We start from the raw sequence: 22,117 nt of genomic DNA on the forward strand, positions 1-22,117 counted from the left end.
TTCCTTATATCTTTCTAACAGATATGTATGTGTTTTTCCCATGTTTCATATTTATTATTTTGTGTTGTATATATCTTAATCCCACACCGCCTAGATTAGCTATGCTATTTGCAGTGTGCATTTATATTATATTTATATGTGTATGTGTGAATAAACTTGTAAACTTGAAACTTAAAGCTCCACTTTTAGGCTTGGCTAAATCTATATATTATCATTGTATCATGGAGGATATTACATGGCCGAGCAAGGATACGAAATTTATCTTCGAGAGCTGAAAGTATTTCTCACGAGTGAGAAGCTCACTCGTAAGAGATACTTTCAGCACGAGAAGATAGAATTCGTATCCCGAAGCGGCGATGTAATGTTCTGTTTATTATATAGTTATTGATGAAATGTCCAGATTTAAAACAACTTGTTTTACCCATTTTCGAAATGATGAAAAAGTGGTCAGCAATCGCCAAAACACGCATGTTGTGTAACATAAAACAAGATATGAAAGTTATGAAAAACAAACCATGATGATGTAAAATTTTGCAATAAAAATGTTAATGTAGAAGAGAATAATTATATCAAAGCACAAAAGTACCTAACAATGAAGAGGAAGGTCGCATTTTATTGCCTAATAATGTTCGTTACCATGACGACAACTACATTCACATGTGAAAGATAAGAATGATATGTTCACCGCGCGCGGTGAAGATATGATTTTCTATTAAAAGGAAAAATCTTGGTATTTCATCAGTATCTATATAATAAATTATGGTCATCATCATTACATCATACGATTGTCTTCAGTTCTCTTATGTTTTTCTCGGTCGTAAGCAGTTCGGAGATAACTTTGTACTGCCAATGACATCAGGTGGATCTAAATTTCCATACCAGGTCTTTGCTTTCTCCGAGATGGTTCCGAGTGCACCAGTCACAATGGACATCCCTGTCACATTCAGGACTCCATAAATTCTTCTTTTTTCGAATGCTAGGTCCTCATACCTTTCTAACTTCTCCTCCTCAGTCCTGATGATATTTTGATCGGCTGGCACAACTATATCACCAAGGGTCCATTTCAGTGTGTCTTTTATGCATTAGAGCAATGATTCAGTACCTTATCTATGCATATAGTCATGTCCCAGGCTATCCAGAGTTTTCCATTATCTACGAGTGGCCGGAGCTGACGGTCATACTACTTGTCGGTACGCTCCACTCCGTACTTTGTGCATATCTTCCACTGTACACGCAGTGCTTCCTTGTCATGGACCTTCCTATATAAACTCTCTCTGGGCAAGCTTCTTGAATCCACCGCCATGTAGTAGGCCGTATTGTTTCTCTGGAGTCTCCACACAATCTACGCAGTGGTCCCAGAGAGGTCTTATCTATACTGTTGCTGGATCAAGTTTGTTCTTAAAGCCTGTTCCTGAGCAGCCATGATCAAGCCTTCTGTCTACTTCCTTAAGTGCATCTAAACCCAAATATTTTTTGTTCCTAATATAAATCTCCCCATCCAAAGCAAACATATGTCAGCATTGTTAGCAAGAATCTCGCTTTTTCTGTGCCGTGCAAGACACGTAAACTAGGCAGAACAAGCAGAAATTTGGACTCACGAACGTGATGTGAGAGCCATGGGTCTGTTCTCGATTTTACGTCACAAACTGTTTTGCATTCCTGTTTTCAAAGAAATTTTGCATTGAAAAGCAGTTTGTGATGAAAAATCGAGAATAGATTCATGCCATCTCAATGAATCCTCTTCTGCTATATCTGACGTTTGTTGAACAAGCTCTCCATGTAGGACTTTCTCCTTCCAGTTCCTTATTTTATTATCTTCTTTCCTCCTCTTTTGATAGTCTCGGAGATTCTCTTTGGCATCTATTACCTTCTCCTTCAAAGCATCTTGAGGCATCCCACACTTCGTGCTCTCTCTGAGGTATTCATGTGAGGTTTTAATCTCAATCCTTACACACTCCTCAATGTCAGTCAGTCAGTCCTCTCACCCTTCCTTCCTCGGCAAGTACAAACAACCCTTCATTGCCAAAGTCTTCTTAGTACTTATACGTGTGCTGACAAGCTCTTCCAGCGTCCAATCCACAATACTTGCTATTTAGCGTACTGCATCTAGAGCCCAGGTATTGACTTCACTGATCTCTTGTTACCTCCATTCAGATAGATAGATGGATAGTTTATTAGAAACTGTATCGCAGCCAAAGGCTGAATTACACAATTTTTTAAATATTTACAAAACCTTTACAATGCTTAAAAATTACTAATACACCCTAAATAAGTCAAAAACTAATTGTTAGACTAATATTAAAAATTCTATATTATGTATTTGTGTTGAAAAATGAAATATGAATAAAATATAAATGGGATAAAACTACAACCCGAACTATTTCGACATCGCATGTATAAAAGTATTACTTGCTCTGTTCGTACAAAGCTTTGGCATATTAAAATTGCGCTGTCGTCTTAGATTAAAGCGCGAGTTGTCATAGACAGTCAGTGTCAGTTTATGATTTGGGACACTGACAATGTTATCAAAAAGCTTACTACATAGTAGGTAATGTTGCTCTAAAATAAGTGTTACCCCCACCTTTATTGCCAAGTTGCACTTTCCCTAGGTTTTTATTGACATTGCTCTTTTCTCGAGCAGTGTCAGCTCGTTCTTTACGTACTGGGGGAAACCCTTGGAAAAGATATATGCTGCGTAATTTATAACAGACCTCTCGCACAATAAATAAAACAGTGCTAGATCTTGTTTCGGAATTCCTGCTCTTTTTAACTGAGTTAGAAAATATAGTCTCTTACTGGCCTTTTTGGTTATCTCAGTTATATGGTAATTCTATGTCAGATCATTCGCTATTATAAAGCCAAGTAGCTTCGTACTAGTAACTAACTCCATCTTCTTCCCTTCTGCGATGAGAGGATCAAAGACTCTTTGTATTACTCTTTCAGCTATTGCTTGTGTGCGACTTACCCCGCCCTTTGCCTCTGACACCGTGGTGTTGGCATTGCTGTGCGTTCGTATCGAGGTCAGTTTGGATCTATCCAACTTTTTAACCCTTTTGACATACTCCGATGTTCTTTTTCCCTTCATGCTGCTGTTAAGAGTCTGGTCCAACTGTAAAATGTCAAGGTATTTAGAACCTTCCTCTTCTGCTTCCCTGATGTGATAGTCGTCTGGTAGGTATACTCTGTTCTCATTTCCAGAACAACGCACTCGTCTAGAGTGCGCTGTCATTCTTTTTGTAGTGACGAATTCGGCTCAGTGATGTTTTGGGTTCGAATCCTCTTGGGAGCTTCATTGACTTTTTCAACTTCTGCTTTCAGCTCTACTTAATCACATGACTTTATTGATGGTAATTCTACTCCCTGTTCAAGACGCATCACTTCCAGAATCCTGTCGGAGAGGATTCTCACGGTGTTCTTCTTGGGTAACAGATGATTCTTCATAGTCTGGTAAGTCTGTGGCAACATGCTTTGTAGTTTAAGTTTCTTGATATTCATTTCTTTCTCTCAGCGCTATTTCCCCTGGTTCTACAGTCTCTAGCCTTTTCTTGTTTTTAATCTAGCGTACTTGATAAGCAAATCTCTGATGGGCAACTTCTTTTAGCTCTTTCCTTGGTGTTACGGTCTCTTCACAGATCTACCAGTCTCTTCACAGTATCCTCTGGCACACTCCTGATGTAACATTCAAATAACCTTCTTTGACCGATCCTTCTGTCGTCGTTCAGCGGTAGTAGGATGTTATTATTATTAATATATAGATTTAGCCTAGACTAAAAGCGGAGCTCCCTGACTATTTATTCTTACTGCCTGCAGGGTTAGTGAAAATAAAAGGTCTCGAATTGTCCGCGTTTTGATATGTCCGGTTGCTGCTTTAATAATTAAATCATTTTCTTTTCTTTCCTCTACAGAAAAATTCATTGCCTAGCTAGTAAATTCCACGGTAAATTGTACGCTAAAAACCGATATCGCATGAATCACGAAGCGATGAGTACGATTTCGGTTTTCGAGTGAAATTTACTTTGGAATTCACCAGTTTGGCAATCAATTTTTCTTGGACCAAATGAGTTTTAAAAGAAAACAAGCACACCCTCAGCGAGCGAATGAAAAAGGAAAAAAGCCGTTTTAGAGTCAACTGTCAATAGCCAGCGGATAGGAATCACGCTAAAATTAGAAGCCATAAAAAACTTGGTCAGTTCAAGATGTACTATATTCCACTTTATCTCTGGAAACGAGATCATCCACATTTTGATGTATTTCATTGAAACACGCCAGGTTGGCATGGAACAAGAATCAGCAAAATACGGCAATGCAACCAAGAACTTGAGGACGAACTTTAAACAAGACCCACTCCAACACTTAAATAACGTTTAGGTGCCTTAAACAAACTTCTGAAAACACAAGTGAAATTTCCCCATAATTTTACGAGAACTTATTGTGATTACGTTTTTCTAGTCAGTGTCGAGGCACATCGAAAACTAGTTGGGCAAACGGGTTAAAAAAGCACTTTTTCCCTCGCATTTTAGAGCAAAACAAACAGACAAATCAACTTTTTTTTATGCCCAAAACAGTACAGATAATTGTTATTTAATTCCAGTTGACAATAAAAATTCGATTTTCATTCCTGAACAAAGGAAAAACAGATTACACTACTTTTTGAAAATAACAAACGGTTAGTGCCCAAGGAAAGAATTTCAGTATGAGCTATTACTGGTATTCTGTTTAGTCGTTGTCGTTCTCTTTCGCTCTCCTTTCGTTTCTATTTTAGTCATAAGTCCTCCAGGCATCATGTAACGTTATCAGAGCTTCTAAAAATATGCCGACAATTTCAATACAGAAAAAAAGCAGCTCTTAGGAAATTAAAAATAAACACTCAGCTATAAGGTTATATCCCTCCGATGCTTGACTTGAATAACTACGTAGCCGCCAGCGTGGACCACAGCTCTCATGATACGTCAAACTGGATTGAAACCAGCGAAAAATGCAGAAAAAAAAACATTTTCCAAACTGTTTTTCACCCGAACACGAAAAGCGTTGACTGTGTAAAAACTATACTTGACGTAGTATGGGGGTGTAGCCGCGTCGAGCCACAGAAAGCGCGCGAAAAATGAAGCCTCACTTATGTTTAGGTGAGTTAAGCTGGGTTGAGCCTGCAATCCAATCAAAGACCAGTACCTGGTTAGTGGTCAACTCTAAAAAAAACAGCTGACTTCGGTGAGCTCTAAGCCTGAGCGAGCGATATGGTCACGTGATACTTGTCAGCCGATACCTTGTTTTGACAGGTGTCAATTTATCAAAACATGAATGTCCAATATCAAAGACAGAGTCTAAAAGTACTCACGAGTGACCACTGACCACGAGTGACCACGAGTGACCAAGAGTCACTTGTGGTCACTCGTGGTCACCCGTGGTCACCCGTGGTCACCCGTGGTCACTCGTGAGTACTTTTAAGCGGCCTTCACGCGGCAAACTTGAGTTTGCAAACTCGTGTTAGCAAACTCAAGTTGGTGTGTGTGAACGGCACAAAAACAGTCGGCAAACACGTTGGCAAACTGTTGGCGAGAATAGAGGCAAGTTCTATTTGTCGCCAACAGTTTGCCAACGTGTTTGCCGACTGTTTTTGTGCTGTTCACACACACACCAACTTGAGTTTGCCTAACTTGAGTTTGCAAAATCAAGTTTGCCGTGTGAAGACCGCTTTAGACTCTATCAAAGATGTATGCTGTAAACTAGCATGATACTGGTGACATTGGCATACAAAATTTCTCGCATTAATGGATTACCATATTTTCTCAACGATGGTGCTCCGCGCGAGCGCGCCTTCGGCGCGCGAGGAGCTCCGCTATTTATTATTATTATTATTATTATTATTATTATTATTATTATTATTATTATTATTATTATTATTATTATTATTATTATTATTATTATTATTATTATTATTATTATAGGTTTTATTGATATCTTTCCATTTACAATTTTTGACACTTGCTGTGGACTATGTCTAGGAAACAGTTTCTAAACTAAGTTTGTGTGTATCTCGGTGTCTTAAACAGTAGAATTTCTTGATGACTTCACAGTTTTGTGTGATGATCCATTTCTGGCAATTGGTTAGGAGTTTGGTTGGTTTTGGTTTTGTTTGTTGTTCTTGTGGGTTAGGTCAGAAAGTCCTTTCTCTTGGGTGCTGTTGAAATCTCCCAGGGAGTTAAACACTATATTGATTTACTTGATCTCGTAGTCAAGGTAAAGCTCGCGTAGTCCTAGTCGTAGGTCCAGGTACTTTCTCTACTTACACTCATCCCTGTCGTTGATTTGTCCTACGTTGCACACAGTTCCTTCCTTAAGTATGACTTTCTTGTTTTTCTTATGGAAGTTGGTCATGTCTGGCTTATTGCTCCATTCTCTGGTGTTTTATCTATGTAGATAGCTGTATCCCAGAGTATTTATTTTACCTTGGTCATTTTCAATACTTCTTTTGGGGATAGCTTGTTTATACTAGGCTTTGGAGTCATCGTTTTCCATGCTGTATAATCCAATTTTTACTGTGGTGCATTTCAGCTCTTCTGACTTCAGATGTTGAGCGTAAAGGCCTGACCAAACGTTTTTAGATTCTCTGTACGGTGGCCAATTTACATTATCAACTCCGTTGATAAAACCAAAATCTTGTAACATTGTTGAGCACAACATGTTGGATATGTTTGGCCACTCTGTTGTGATATGTTGCAAAATGTTGGATGATGTTGGATCAAATTTGAAAGTGGTCAAATTTTCCGTGCAACATTTTGGATGTTGCATGATGTTGTACTCGTTTGGCCACGTTCACGCAACATTGTTGGACTAGGACATGCGCACTAGGTCCACTTGTTGAGCACCAGGGGCCCGGGGCACATAAACATTGACATCTTGCGTTGAAAATGTTGCTTGCGTTTGACCAGCCCGTTCAACACGTCTTGCAACATCATGAAACAATTTTGAAAGATGTTGCGTTGAAATGTTGCAAAGGTTTGGCCAGACCTTATGTTTTAGCATCTTTCATTACTGATCTTCTCTTTTTTACCTCTTTGGAGTCTTGAAAGGTTCTCACAATTTCTATATGAGGCTCATTGCTTGTTGTAATGTAATGGGCTGTTTTGATCTTTGTAGCCTTATATTGTACCTCTATTTCCTTCAGGCCTCGACCTCCCAAATCTGTTGATAAGTGTAACATTAGGTTTGACTCGAGGTTGTGCTTGCCTTTGTTCTGTGCTATTACTGCTCGGGTTTTCCTGTCTAGTTCTTCGTTCATTCGCATGACCAGAAATAATATTGCAGTAATGGGCATGCAGATGTGTTAGTAGCCTTTATCTTTCTTGGAATGGAGAGAGGGAGGTTCATATTAACGCTAATCGTCTTAGGTATTCAAGGCTGACCTCTTCAAATATCAGCATATCTAATTGGTTGACGTTCTCAAGTTTACCAAGGAATTTGTAACGGTCCTCTTCTCCTAGTACTGGTATTTCACTGTTACTTGCTAGAGGTAGGTTTTGGTATTTTTGGATCTTTCCTTTCGTAATGCGTATTGCGGCGCATTTACTTATTTCCCATTCCAGGCGGATATTACTAAACATACCGTCTAGTCATGATGGCTCTGTGATTATCAACCGCGCCTTCCACCTCTGCGACCCGGGTTCAACTCTCGGCTCCGAGATTAGGATCGATTAACAACCGCTATTTCGGGAAATGAGCCAGTGCTCACTCCCGAAATCACGGCTGGATGCGTGAGATGACCCATTGTTAATCTCCGCCAATCAGAAACTCGCCTGCACAAATCGGTCTGGCATGATTATATTTTTTGGCTGCGAAGGTATTCTTTGACCCGGCCATTTCGAAGTTTACAGTGCTTTTAAGGTAGGAAATATCCAAGATTTCGACAACGAAAAGTGTTCGAGAAGCTTGAGAAAGGGGATTGTGTCGTTTTCTACCGCCTGAGTTCGGAAACTTCACTGATTTTCCAGTTGGCGTCAAGGTAAAAATACGGCTTTCAAATCCATTGCTATTGCAATTTTCTCCTCAGACTTCGCAAATGTAAGAGCAAGTAAAATTCCTCAAGATCAATTGAAATTACTGCTGAGTTTATTGGTGGCAAAACGAGGGGGCCGATGAGGACGGCCGAGAGCTGAAGCGGCCGAATATATTGTTGATGATTCGCCGGTTGAATTCAAACTCACATTGATCATTTAACTCCAAACTCAAGCTCGTATCATCTGGAAACTTCGCACAGACGTTTTAGGCATTGTTATGTAATTATTGTTTTCTTAAAATCAGTGTTTTGGGATGTCTAATGCTATTTCCACGAAAATATTAACTTCGCATAAATTATATTTGAATTTACGTCACAGACACAACTTATCGCTCATGCGCCCAGCCGTCTCTTCTCGGGGAGGATACCCGAACTCGAGTGAGCGGCGGATATCGAGCCTACCCTGACATCGTATGTGGGCTGAGTTTCAGTTGATCTCAACCTGACTCCGAGGGTTTTTCTCCGGGTACTCCGGTGTTCCTTCCTCGGCAAAATCGACTCCCAACCTATTCGATCTGGCCGTGGTGCTGTGCTCCGAGGTCATACATGGGTCGTGTTCAGGGGCTGAGCGCCTAGCCGGCAGCATAGCTCCTTCATACTAATGTATGCCCCTTTCACGGCTGCACATGGCTTTCTCAGCTCCGTATATATTTTTAATTTTTTACCTTTATTTCGCTGCTTCATCTCTTCGACATGGTCCAAGTCCCATCCTTTCGTAACAAGGAAGTCCTAGAGGAAAAAGTTTGGTCCCGTTACCGAGGAAAGCATGCAGGCAAGCAAGCTAAAGAACGAGAACTTTACAAGCGCCATATTATAACCACCATTACAAGGTCAAGACCAGCGAGCCGTAAAACTAAACCTGCGGCGTCCAGTGCGGGACATACTCCCGCTAACTGTAAGGTTATTCGTCTTGAAGCCCCCTCGAAATTTGGCTCTGCTTATTCGTTTGTGCCGGCATTTATGCTCTCGAATGTGATGTCTCTTTCACCAAAGATCGACGAAGTTTGAGTGTCCATTTGCAACGCAAATCTGGACTTCTTTTGCATCACGAAAAAATTGCTCAAAAACCACATAGATAATAATTTCGTGTTGGTTTCGGGCTACAATATCATCCGTAAAGACAGGGTAACTAGTGATCACGGAGGTATTTGTATGTACGTCCGCGATTCTATCCGATATGATGTTTTATCCGACTTTATGGACGAGAACTTTGAAGTCTTGTGGGTTAAAATCCGCCCCAAGGTACCCAACTATATGGTTATTTGCGAAGTGCGGTAGTGTTGAATTAAGCAGCAATTTATGTTTACTAAATGACAATGATACCAACACCAACCAAAACAACATCAATATTGATAATGTTGTAATTTTTAAGCGCCTATCCTCTCAACACACTTTTTCATTTCATTCATTCTCCGAAATCTTCCAAAATTCATCGTGTTGTTTTTAGAACCTTTATCAATAACCGAGCAATGAAGGGGAATGGACTCGATAACGGGTTGACGTCACAAATTAAATTGCGTCGCTGTTTTCAAAGAACTATCTTTATGCAAATTAAAAAGCCTATTTCCGAGTTACTGCATGCCTCAGTTTCATAGCGAGTCCTGGTGCACAACCATTTAAATGGAAATGAGTTGCGTATTCTTATGCAAATCAAACTCATTTCCATTTCAATAGTTGAGCACCAAGACTCGCTTTGAAACTCAGACAAAAACCAACTCGCAAATTCACTACTTGCACAATCCCATAATACATCTCTTTTACCCCCCCCCCCCCCCCAAAATTTTGCATAATCATTGTTTGCAAGTTCTCCTGGGACATGAAGATGTCCTGAGGGAAATCACAAACAATGTCTATGCAAATTTTTGGGGGGTTAAAGAGGTGTATTATGGGATTTGTGCAAGTAGTGAATGACCGATTGCGACGTCAACCCGGTATCGAACCCATTCTCCTTCATTACTAGGTTACGGTTCAAAGTATTACCACTTTTCCCGTCTTTCAAAGCCAATAAAAAAGTGCAATCAAAATCAATCAAAAGGTTCTAAAAGCAACAAGACTTGGGACCATTTCGGAGAATAAATAGTGGAAAAGTGTGTTGAGGTGACAGGCACTTTAATACTTTCGAAGTATAAGGACCCGGAAGTAGAGATAGCCCAATGTGGAAGATGGAAATAGAAAATGGTATCGAAAGACAGCAATTATCCTCGCACTTATTTCGAGTCAATTTAAGCAACTGTCTCTTATTGACACTTAAAAAGTTCAGGCGGCTCCTTTTTTCCTTTTGTCTAGAGGAGACAATTGCTTACATTGGCCAGACAAGTGCGAGGATCTTTTCTATCTTTTGTTTACAGGCTTCACTTTAAATATAGAAACTTCTTTCAGAAAACAAAGCGACTGGTTAAGTACGTTAAGCGCACTTCCGGCTCAATAAACATCTTTGAGCTTCAAAAGATAAGTCTTCTGGGAACGGCACATTTTCAGGAAAGTTCTTTCCATTAACTGAACTCTTTATACAAACTAGTACCTAAGAACCATAGGTTCACTCCATTGCCAGAGAAAAAAAGCAAAATAGTATTAAGCCAGCAACAATAATAATGATAATAATATAATAATATAATGACAAAAAGGCCCTAAATGATAATGATAATGAAAATAGTAATGATAATAGTAATCATGATGATGATGATAATTAGGCATTAATTAGTCATGTAACAGCGGAATGCAACAAATTGGCTTAAAATCAGTATAAGAACTGGAGACACGATAGCGTTGCGCAAGTTATTCACTGGGGATGTTATGTGAGAAAATGCGGTATAATCATTCCCCCCAGGCATTGATGGAAAATGGAAGTGAAGCTGTTATGAGAACTTCAGAATTCAGACTGATCACCATTTACTTCACAACAGACCTGAAATTGTCGTGCTGCAAAAGAAAGAAAGAGTGTGCTCATTATTGATGTGGCATGCCCTTTTGGCACACAGGTAGTACAAAAAGAACTAAAAACTACAAAGACGTAAAGATGGAGGTTTAAGAGATTTGGAACTGTAAGAAAACATCTGTTATTCTAGTCGTTGTCGGAGTACTTGGGACAGTGAGCAAGCATTTGAAGGCATCGGTTGAGAAGATGGCATTATTCGGAATAACGCATGTTGCTTGTTGGGCACGGTAAAGATCTTGGGAAGGACCCCGACAGATACCATACCACTGTTCCCATCTTAGAGTGATACATGACCAATAACCTTTCGAAGCATAGCGAAGAGATGACAAACCTAAGACCACATGCAGTGCCGGTGGCCTATCTTACCACCTCTACTAAAACAAGGGCAAACAAAAACAAACTGTGGTCTGTTTTAGTGAATATCTTTATTATGATTAGTCCCAGAAAAAAACATAAAAAAACAAAAACAAAAACAAAAACAAAACCAACAACAGCAGAACAATAATTACAATTCCCGGAGTAAATCTAAGAAATCTCTAGCTTACTAATCTTATTTATTTATTTATTTTTTTAAATACACAGAAAGAGCCTACAAAGACCGTCTAAGAGGGGGAGAGGAAGAGACGAGGACGAGGCAAGAATTTTGAAGGAAAAGTAAATGTTGGGCGAAATTTAGCAAGAGTTACCGCGTCTTCTACACACCATCAGAGTGAGTCGCAAGTGAATATGAAAAAGGGTTTGATACCACATCACAGCTAAAAATGTACTTTCATAGGTTTCCTGGCAACGTCAGAACCAATTTATTTAAATAGAATACCATGTAATTTTCCATGTTCAGCCTCAGCTCCGAAATTAAAAAAAAGAAGAGAAGAAAGGGTAGCATCTACTGCCTATGGGAACGTCTCCAGAAACACATTTCTGTTTTTTTTTTTTTTTTTTTTTTTTTTTTTAAATAGTTAATTTTACAAAAAACAACTGAAATTCACATATCTCAAGGGCCGACATAGGCTCTCCCCCAGTGAAACCTTAACGAGCAGTTGGAACCTCAGAACGTTGGTGGTTCACTTACAAGATTAATCATTCATACCCATTCTTAAGTCACAATGATGAAATGTGAAAAACAGAAAAGGCGGAATTATGCTTAAACTTAGGGAGGTCTCTTCGTCTTACAACCCATGTTCAAAAACTCTTTGGGACGACAAAGAATCCACAACTCATTTCGAAATAAATAGGGCACGGATTTTACAGTACTCTGATATCTCAAAAAAGACGTAAGGTGCATCAGGGCACAAGAAGCAAAAATAGATTATTCGATAAGTTCAATATCAGAATTAAAGATAGCGTTAATGCATATTATGGCAATCAGGGGCTTAGTGCATGAATTAATTCACAAATAATTAGCAATGATTGCAGAAACGAATGGATGTGTCACTGAGTGCATCCTTGGATCGTATTGGTACACAACACATCATAAAGCAGAGGAAAATTCTTGAAAAATAAGAGTTAAGCTTTTGCATTGTTCCAGCACATGTTTGATGAAGTTTCTTCACAGGATGACTTCCACTAAGAACTACGCAAAGATATACTTAATTGACAACTTCTCTTAGAGACTTTAACTGGCCAATGAAACATGTTATTGAAACAAAATAGTATACAACAAACCTCCACTCCAACAAAAAATGATTTTAATCACACGAAATGACCTCTACAGACAAATTAGATTTTAATTTTTTTCAATGAAAGGATTTATACACAAAAGTTTTAGAATCCCCTACTTTTGGTTAGAAATTTCCCAGAGCCATCATCTTCTATAATTGTGACGTTTACGGTTGCCCTATTGTAATAACAACAAAGATCAACAAAACAACCCTAACGTGTCACAACTTGATTTTCCACAAGCACTGGAATGTTACTGTTAACCCTTTTAGATCCCCGAAAGCCGTTCGTGGCCACATTCATTTCTGGCCTTTCTTGGTTGGCTGTCTTGGTGGTACATTGTTGTTGAAGCAATAAAGTTAATTTAGGTTACAACTTAAATTAGCAGTTATGTTTCATAAGCACGATGCAATATCCGTATTGAGTTCAACTTTTCAAATAAAATATCCCATGAAGATTTGCAGTCAGTTATCATTCCCTTGCTTTGCGCATATTCTTGCAACCTACCACTGCAAGTCAAGACTGGTCTCGCATCCACAAGTAGCGCAGCCCTTTCTGTAGCTAAAAAAAAAAAAAAGAACTCTGCCATCATCTTTACCATAAACCAACATCGCCATCCTTATGACAATAGCTGTTGTCATTATCACCATTTTGGATTTTATGCAAAATAAAATCGTATTAAATGGACTTTTTGACAATGAGTGTGCTTTAATCACAGGTTGACCACCCTCTAATGCTGTTATAACAGAGGACTCCAGTTTCGATTGAGAATGGCGCATCAACCCCCTTCCTTCTTACAAAGCGATAACTAAGATCACATGCCAAATGCTTTTGGACGGAGGGAATTTTCATCCTTAAAATTAACTCTTTTTTTTGAATGTTTTTCAACAAAATAAATAACGGTGAAGATATGGTGCAGCGATTCAATTATTTTCTAATTTAAACGATTTTCTCCCACTGGATTCTCGCGTTATCCGATACACAAGCAAATCGATTGAGGAATAGCTCTTCATTTACAAGCAGAGAACTTTAATTCGTGGTGCCATTAACGTTTCTCGATAAATTAAATGATTTCATTAAAGTTACTTGATTCGGATTGAACAAGAGCGTAACACAACACCAACGTTAATTCTTCGCAGTCTGTTAGATTAGTTAGCTACATAAAAATTGTTTTTAGTCCGAAATGAGTAACTTACGTATACTGCAACTAGTCAGCGTACGCCTAACAGCGGCAAAATGAAATGACAGTAATTTTGCAATTTTCAATGAAAGCGACTTAAAGGCTTTAAAAGCTTGCTAGTATATTTAAGATGTAGAAAACGCAGTTGCATCTAGATGAATTTTTTCCGAGCTGAACGAAAGTTCTTTACAGGCGAATGCACGTTTTCCTAACTAACCGGGGCTTGAAAATTTCTCCTTGAGGTCGAGAAAATTGAGCTAAATGTATTCAAAACATCATCCTACCTACTTATTTGGACTTGTGCTCAAGATCAAGGGAAAAGGTTTAGCCTAATTATCTCAGCATTCGGTTATAATAGTTTAAAATGATGATTGTAATAGTTAATTTTGATTTTATAGATGATTGTCGGGAACTTGCCTTTTCATCGTCTTTTTTCTTCGCCCACAAACGGCTGGTGAAACATAACATTACGACTATCCAAGTCCACGATTTAGACTGCAAGTGGCGATGCTATCAAGACCCTAATTGCGTTAGTGTTAATATTCATACCCACGAAAATGACGAGGGACTTTACAGATGTCAGCTGAACAACGCCACTCATCTTAGACATGGTCTAGAACTTCAAGACGAAAAGGATTACTTTTATCATAGAGCAGACATATATAAGGCTGAAAATTGAATTGATCCTTTTGTTTGCTCCCCCTAATCTCAGTTAGAATTTCCTTTTGTACTAATTCTCGTCCTTCCACTCACAACTGAATTCTAACGTGTTCCTCTTCGCGTTTCAATTCTCAAAAACATGGTTTCCATACAATCGCCAGCCCTAGGATCGATCGCCCCGATCACACAAAACACCGTACAGGCGAATTTATGTAAACAGTAGAGCGGAAAGAGGCGACTGCGGGGATCGTAATCACCCGGATAGAACTCCACTAAATCCAGGCGATCAAAATGATGGAGTGAAATTTGGACACAGCAAATCGCACTAATTTTCCGGATCGCCTATACACTGTTTCGTCCGATCGAAGCGATCCGGGCGATTATATGGAAACTAGCTGGGCTTAATTAATTCTCAGTTGTTTGTGTTCGCGTCAGCATTGTTCCGTTTGTGTTTGTCCTCGGTTTCTTTGCTCTAGTTTGAGTTATTGTACCTGATCGTGTACTCGTTCGTGTTTATTTTCCTGTTCATATTACAGTGGCTTTTTGTATGAACTAGAGAGAAAGATGCTAGAACGTACAGAACGTAAATTCACAAACACTGAAATATCATGCACGTTCACACAGAGTACCAACGCGAACAATGTTAACATGCACTGATGATGAGTGACTTTCACCGCGCAAGTGAATACTAGCAATGTGATGGGCACATCAACTCGGTTACTACCCACAAAAAGGTATCCGTTTCTGACGAAAGAAGGACGCCTTGCCAGCTTGATCCTTTTTTTAGAGGTTACGATTTCATCACTTACAATGACCGATAACGTAACAGCTGGAGCCCATTACCTGGAGCCTCCATACGTATTATACCTTTTAGTCAACCCTGTTCCAATCTGGATATACAGACAAAGGATATCGCTGTGTTTGTCCTCCAGGAGGGAGCTTTGCCCAATGTCAACAAGGTATCCCTTGATTCGTCTTTTCTATCCTCATATTGTCTAACTGCTGGTTCCACTGCTTCTACCTCTGTTTCTAACTAAATGAATATGAAGTGAGGCTATGATCCTCGCAGTTATGAACGTTATCAAAATTATTAAAATTCCTTGAAATGTTTCTTCTTGAAAGTCTCTGTTTTGTTTATCAGTGGTACCAGTAAATAAAGCTTGTTTTGTTTTGTTGATTACTTGAATCCAGTTTCTTTCATTTACTCTTATTATACAATCTGTTTGTCAAATTGGTTCATACCACTTGATACGGCGTTCGTTCTCTCCGTTTCCAACCCTTGAAATTCGTTATGTATTGAGCCGTTTTCTAGTTTTTTGTCAAAATATCAAGAATTCTATTATTGATTGTTATAATAGTGTTATTAATTCCTGAAGTTTTGTTATTATATTTTCTGTAACAGCAGAAGTAATACTTTTTATCCAAAACAGCTACTTTGCCACTACTTGGATCACCTACTCGGTTAGTTCTATGAACTATTAGGTGTCCCAGACTCTACACAATGAACCTAAAATGGAGAAGTTTATTTCCTTTTTTAATATTTTGTTTCTATTTTTTTTAAAGATGTAATTAATTAGTTAGTTTTTTCCGCCAGATTTTATTAATATTCTGTGTGAGTTTAAATAAAAATTGACTTGACATGACATAGAAAATAGAACACGCGATGGAAGCGATGGTTTATTGGTAGTTTTTAAGAGGGCGGGAGGAAAGAAGGTTGGCTCGAGGTGAGGTAGCCATGCCATACCTAGTGCCAGGCTTCAAGCGCTCAAACGTATCCAGTTTGTCGCTCCATTGTCCGTCTTATGAATTTACAGAGGACGCTAACGGAATTGGTGTACCTGAATTCAGTTCACAGTAGTCGACCAAACCATTGGACGAACTCTCCGTTCTACAGATGATTTGTTCCTCCTCGAGTGTGAAAACGACCGACCGTTCTTCAGTATATATATTTAACTTAATTGCCCAATAAATAGCGCGCCTTCTATGAAAGCGATGTAATCAATCTAATTATACCATGGTGTCGTTGTCGTCGTTGGTGTCTGTCGTCCGGCTGCAGTATATCCTCTTTAGCCATCACTGATGGTAGACACCAAAAGAAGAACAATCATTTTAATTTTTCTTTACTAAATTTTACTTTTTTGTATATGTATTTATCCAGTTCAAGTTCGAATGGCCTGGTTCCCACTCAACGCCACTTCTAATACCTCGGAAATCAACAACCGTGTTCCCCCAGGGCTCGCTAAAAGTGTTACCCTTGCAAATGACCCTGACGGCAGAAAAGGAGGCTCTTTCGAATTTCAGCATGGCGGCGGTAAAATCAAGTTTTCTAACAACCAGGGCGGATATTTAGACGTGCGCTATTCAATGACAATTCTGTATTGGTTGTACCATTCTAACGTTACCAGCAATCAAACAGGCGGTTATCATATAATCTACAGGAAAGGATCATCGAAGTGGCCAGGAATACGTGATTTTCGTCAATCTAAAAGGCTCCAGGTGCAAATCAGATCGAGATGTGGTGAAAAAAAGACCATGAGTTATAACTATGATACTCACGCTGTAAACCGGGTGGAAATTTCTTGTCACGACGTATAATCGTTCGTCTGGGGAAGCCAAGTTCTGGGTTGATGGAGAAGCGATTGCCACGAAAGACATTAAGAAAGATTTTGAACTGGGGACACAATACCCGCTTCAAATAGGAAGCTATGATTTCAAAGGAAGAATCACACAAGTGCAGGTATACAACTATCCACTGACCCAGGAATCAATACAGAAGATAAAAGGGAAATCCGAGACCACAGAGAGCGGAGGTGAGAGAGAAAATCTTCTTACCATGCATATGACTGAAGCAAACATATCAGTTTTAGTTTAAAACCTTTTAATTACAACGCTATAGAGCCTAGGCAAAGACCACGTCAACTGGAAAGGCCTCGTGAGATAAGTGCTAAACGCTCAATTACCAATTTAAGTTTTTGTGAAGAACGTGAGAGGACGACATTGAATCATTCATTCTCCGTCATTGTTAATTCGTCGTCGTTCTTTCTAATCAGGCAATTTAGTTCTTCGCGTGTGTTGTACATCGCGCCTTGTGATGGATATTGAGATGACGTTAAAGCGCTCCTGAGAACAAAACTTGTGTATTTCAGTATTTCATTTTTTCACATTTTCATGTAGAATATGTCTTTCTTACCCACCTTGCGAAATATCAATCCTTTATGAAGACTGGAAGCAGGTATTTTTTGTTTACCGTTTTATCCGAGATTTCACGGCCGCATTACTTGGCCTTTTTTCTGGAGGCCTGGTTGCGTATCACAGGTAGTGACGTCAGAGGCTTAACGCTAACTCTGTACATGGCTACTTTTCATTCATATGGAAATTGCAAGTTGACATTACTTTTTTTTGCAACTAGTAGGTCGAAAATGCCCTACAATCGCTGTGCACTGCCATTCTGCAGCAATAGATGCAATATGAAAGCTGGGATTTCTTTGCACCGCAGTCCTCAGAGAGGGAGCCTTTGCGGGATCAGTGGCTTCGACTTGTTCGTACGCACCGAGCAAATTTTCCACCGCGAGGTATTTTTGTCGTTTGTTCGATACGTTTTACAGGAGACCGCTTTGAGAGGGTCTTTAATGTTGGAGCGTCCAAACGGACAATTCTTCCTCATGCTGTTCCGATTATGGAAAGGGATATGTGTGAGCCCGTGCGATGTTCTTTTCTTTTTCTCGAAGCCGAATGTTTTATAAAAACTGAAGGTTTTGAAACAAATTTGCTCCTCGGGGACCCCACATTCGGATAATCCGCGTTTTTTTCTTTTCTTTTCTTTCTTTTTTTTTTTTTTTTTTCATGTACGTTTTGTTCAGGTCATAACGAAATTTGAAATACCGAAAATGTATCTTCCCTTGACCAGAACGACGAGGACAATAACATTACGGCTGTAGTTGTTCCGGATGAGAATCAGCTGGTTAGCTTGAAACTGAACACTGATAACATGATCTCTTTGTTTATCTTTGAATACGATAAATTGATAGATCTCCCTTTTTATTTCCAATCCTTTGACAAGTACTCCAAACACTTTAAGGCTGATTTTATTTCAGATCATAAACTTCTCTTAAAGTTCAGCTGCGACCAACAGAAACGTAATGGTATAATGGCCACTTCCATATTATTTTAGAACTCAAGATACGTCTTTTTATCTTTGTTTTACCTATGAATTGAACTTAGAGTGAGGTGATTATTGAACAGTATGACTTCTAATTTTCATCTATTCGCAGATTGCTATACTGTATGGTAGTATATGCCCTAACATATGGTCCTTATGACACCCATCCAATTCTTTATGAATGAAAAAATGTTTCCCATAAAATGTGTAACACTTTAAATTGTGCAAGTGGTTTCTTTAGTCTCTTTATATGACAAGCATGCATATTTCATAAAACAGTGTATAAAACACCCCAACAAATCATTTTCAGTTTACTAGTTGACAAGTGTTTCTCAAAGCCAGACAAGACCATCTTTGGTCACAATTGTGAATGATGCCATCAGCAAATGCACAGAATCCATACTTTAATTGAATATCTGTGGTTGTTAGAAGATGCACATCCAACAGAACTTCGGCTTAATTCTAAGAAACCCAAACTGACTAAAACTAACTTCATTGGTTAATTTTTAGAAAGAGGTATAAAAATGTCATGTGGTCTTTTATGATGTTCATTCTTCTTCCTCGTAGCCTTGATAGTCCTCGCCGGCAGTTTGAAAGGTTTTACGAATCCTATTGTACACACAAAAGGGAAGGAAAACTCTGTTGGATGCTCCAACATAATCCCACACTAGACCAACAAATTTTCTATAAGCCACAGCTCAGAGGAATCTATGGAAACAAAATATGGCCATTCGAAACACATCAACGGTCTATGGAAACGTTTTCTCTCAACGAGCGACACAAATAGAACCAAGAGCATTGCAAGAGCATTATTTTTTCATTTTTACTTTCCCAGAGAGTCTGCTCCAAAGAATCTTCTCTTTTTCCTCTTGGCCACATGTTCGAGGTATTCAGCCGCTTCTTGTGTTCAGTGGCAATCGGCGAGACGCTTTCGTGGTATGGCAAGAATTCCTCGCTGGCTAAAACGAAACTTTCCCTTGAAGCTTCGGAAGATTGTTCTTCATCAATTTCACTAGAATAAACTGTAATCAGACATTTCGACTTCGGAAAGGCTAGGCATTTCGTACGAAAACTCAAAGGACAATAGAAGAGTCGCTGAGGAATGAAAACACATGTTAAGTCTATTACGGGCTCTTTAAGAACAAGGTTGGAGTACTGGCGGTGACATTTTTGCCGACTTTGGAGCCGAAAGTTATTACGTTAGAAGGTTTGTTATCAATGTTTTGTGGCAATTACACTCAGAAGTTAGCGCAACGTCATATTCTGTAACAGAATAAAGCCATAAAAAGTATGCGCATTTTCGTCTCAGGGTCACTTTAAGTTATCTATCAAATTGAACTTTTAGTTTGTGTTGAGGTCCTCTTTCCTTGACCTCGCTACTTGGGCCCGCGTTTGAAAGGTACTTTGCTTTACATTTAACTAATCATTTGTAAGGTTCAAACGAGCCAAAAAAATGAGGTCAACCTGGGAAGCATTTGGCTCTGTTAAAATGCAAGTGAATGCTGGCCCTCGTAAAAGTAAATGGGACAAATCATCTTCCATGACAACTCTCAGTGTGAAATTGCGAGATTTCCTTTCCAGGGGTGCTGTGGCTCTTTTTCCCAGCTGTCGCAACTGAGCTCTTTCCATCCTCCTAAGGTGCATAATCTTGTTTGTTAGATCTATTGTTTCTTTGTAATTGATGCGTTACTATCCTGTAGAAAATATGTATGGGACAGAAACTGGAACATTAATTCGAAGACATGTGTTGTTACTTGAAAAGCATGTCATCATAGAGCAGTATTAATAGGAACAGAAACACACATTTCTCCCCAGAACCGTTGAAATAACACTCTCTGTTCTGATCCTTTTACTGCCTTTGCAATCCTTTAAACAACGCAATATGAACACAAAATCTCTTCTATTTCAAACAAGTACTGATAACCTGTGTTTTTTGAAGAAAAGATGCTGGGTTTTGAGTTATCCGTCCTTTAAATTTCGTGCTCGTGTCTGTGCGTACCCTAGTGCTCGTGGCTGCAGGAATTATCTTCACGTAATAATCGTTGAAATGACGCCATTTACAAATCCTTATACTCTTTACTATCTTCTAGTCCTTGAGATAACAAAATGAAGCAGGACTCGGTTACTTCGACTGGGTATGAGTTAGCTTATTGATTTGTGATCCTGATCTCTTTAACCTTTTTTCTTGTGGTGTTTGGATCGAATCTGCCGACCCCGTTGCTCATTTGTGTCTGACAAATTAAGTTCTGTACCGAAAATTATATCTAGTACAACTGAATAACTTTTGAATTCAAAGAAATAAAGAAATCACTGTGATGAAAGATATTTAACTTGAATATTGCAAATATGAAAGCACCAATCTTCCTGTCCTCCTGGTGCTCGTGGCTGCAAGAACTTCCTAAAACAAAATAACCGGGACTACCGTGCGCAAATCGGGATCAATTCGCCCACTGCAACTTTATTTCAATACTTGTATGTACGCTGAGGGTACTATTACAGTGGATTTCACAAAAATTTTGACAGGCGGTTTGCGAAGTTTGCGTCGAACTTGGGAATTTCATTACGTAACTGTCAATCAAATGGCAAACTTTGAAACGAACATGGGAGTTTTGCCCCGAACTTCGAGGGAATGAACACTGAACACTCTTCACAAAGATGCATTGTCCGTGCAAGCTGCAAAATACTGGATAAGTCTATTTTCATTTTCAACGACAAGAGTCAGTGATTCCTGTGTAATAACGCTGAATTTCTTGAGAGAATATAAACCAAGATCTTGCGTTTAGCTGCGGCTGATCGACGCTCGCGACGGGACATTTTCTGACAAGTACTGAAATGTTATTCTCTACCATTTTGTTTCGGATTTTACTGCTGTAAATTCTGGGATTGAAAGTTTTACAAAACTTCATATCATTATTCTTATCATTCAGCGCGCGCTGACCGAGTGATATTTCCTCCTTTGTTGTCTTCGATATTCCCTCTGCGAACGAAAATATCAACAATTTTGGAAATGGTTTGTTTCGGAAGTGTCTAACCAGCTTTCGATAATTTTCTGCGGGACGAAACTTGGAATTGCCTTTCCTTGCACGGTGAAGGCATCCATTTCAAAAGAACAACCGAGAGCAATGGTGAAATTACTTTTGCCACATTCCCACGAAGTTCGGCGCGAAATTTCCAAGTTCGCTTCAAAGTTTGCCATTTGATTGACAGTTACGTAAATAAATTCCCAAGTTCGAGGCGAACTTCGCAAACCGCCTGTCAAAAGTTTAGTGAAATCTACTGTAATGCCTCCTCGGGTTTTGGCCTCTGGACCAAAACCCTGCAGGGGCGGTAAATATGCTACGAGATCAAAATACCTAGTTTTTAATTTAAACTAGTAATAGTTTAACTGCATCTGCCCCCGCCTAAGATAATACGGATGGCAGTTGAGGTGTTTTCCAGTTGATGTGTGACATGTGACTTTCTGCCTATTGATGC

At 39.2% G+C, this 22,117-nt stretch overlaps 1 pseudogene; it reads right to left on the reverse strand.

Annotated features, from left to right (window-relative positions):
• Positions 1–2,377: 2,377 nt before the first annotated feature.
• On the reverse strand, positions 2,378–3,229 carry LOC137988896 (uncharacterized; annotated as a pseudogene).
• Between the last annotated feature and the right edge of the window lie 18,888 nt (positions 3,230–22,117).

The sequence above is a fragment of the Montipora foliosa genome, unplaced genomic scaffold, assembly GCF_036669935.1.
Source record: "Montipora foliosa isolate CH-2021 unplaced genomic scaffold, ASM3666993v2 scaffold_433, whole genome shotgun sequence".
In the NCBI taxonomy this organism is placed as follows: Eukaryota; Metazoa; Cnidaria; class Anthozoa; order Scleractinia; family Acroporidae; genus Montipora; species Montipora foliosa.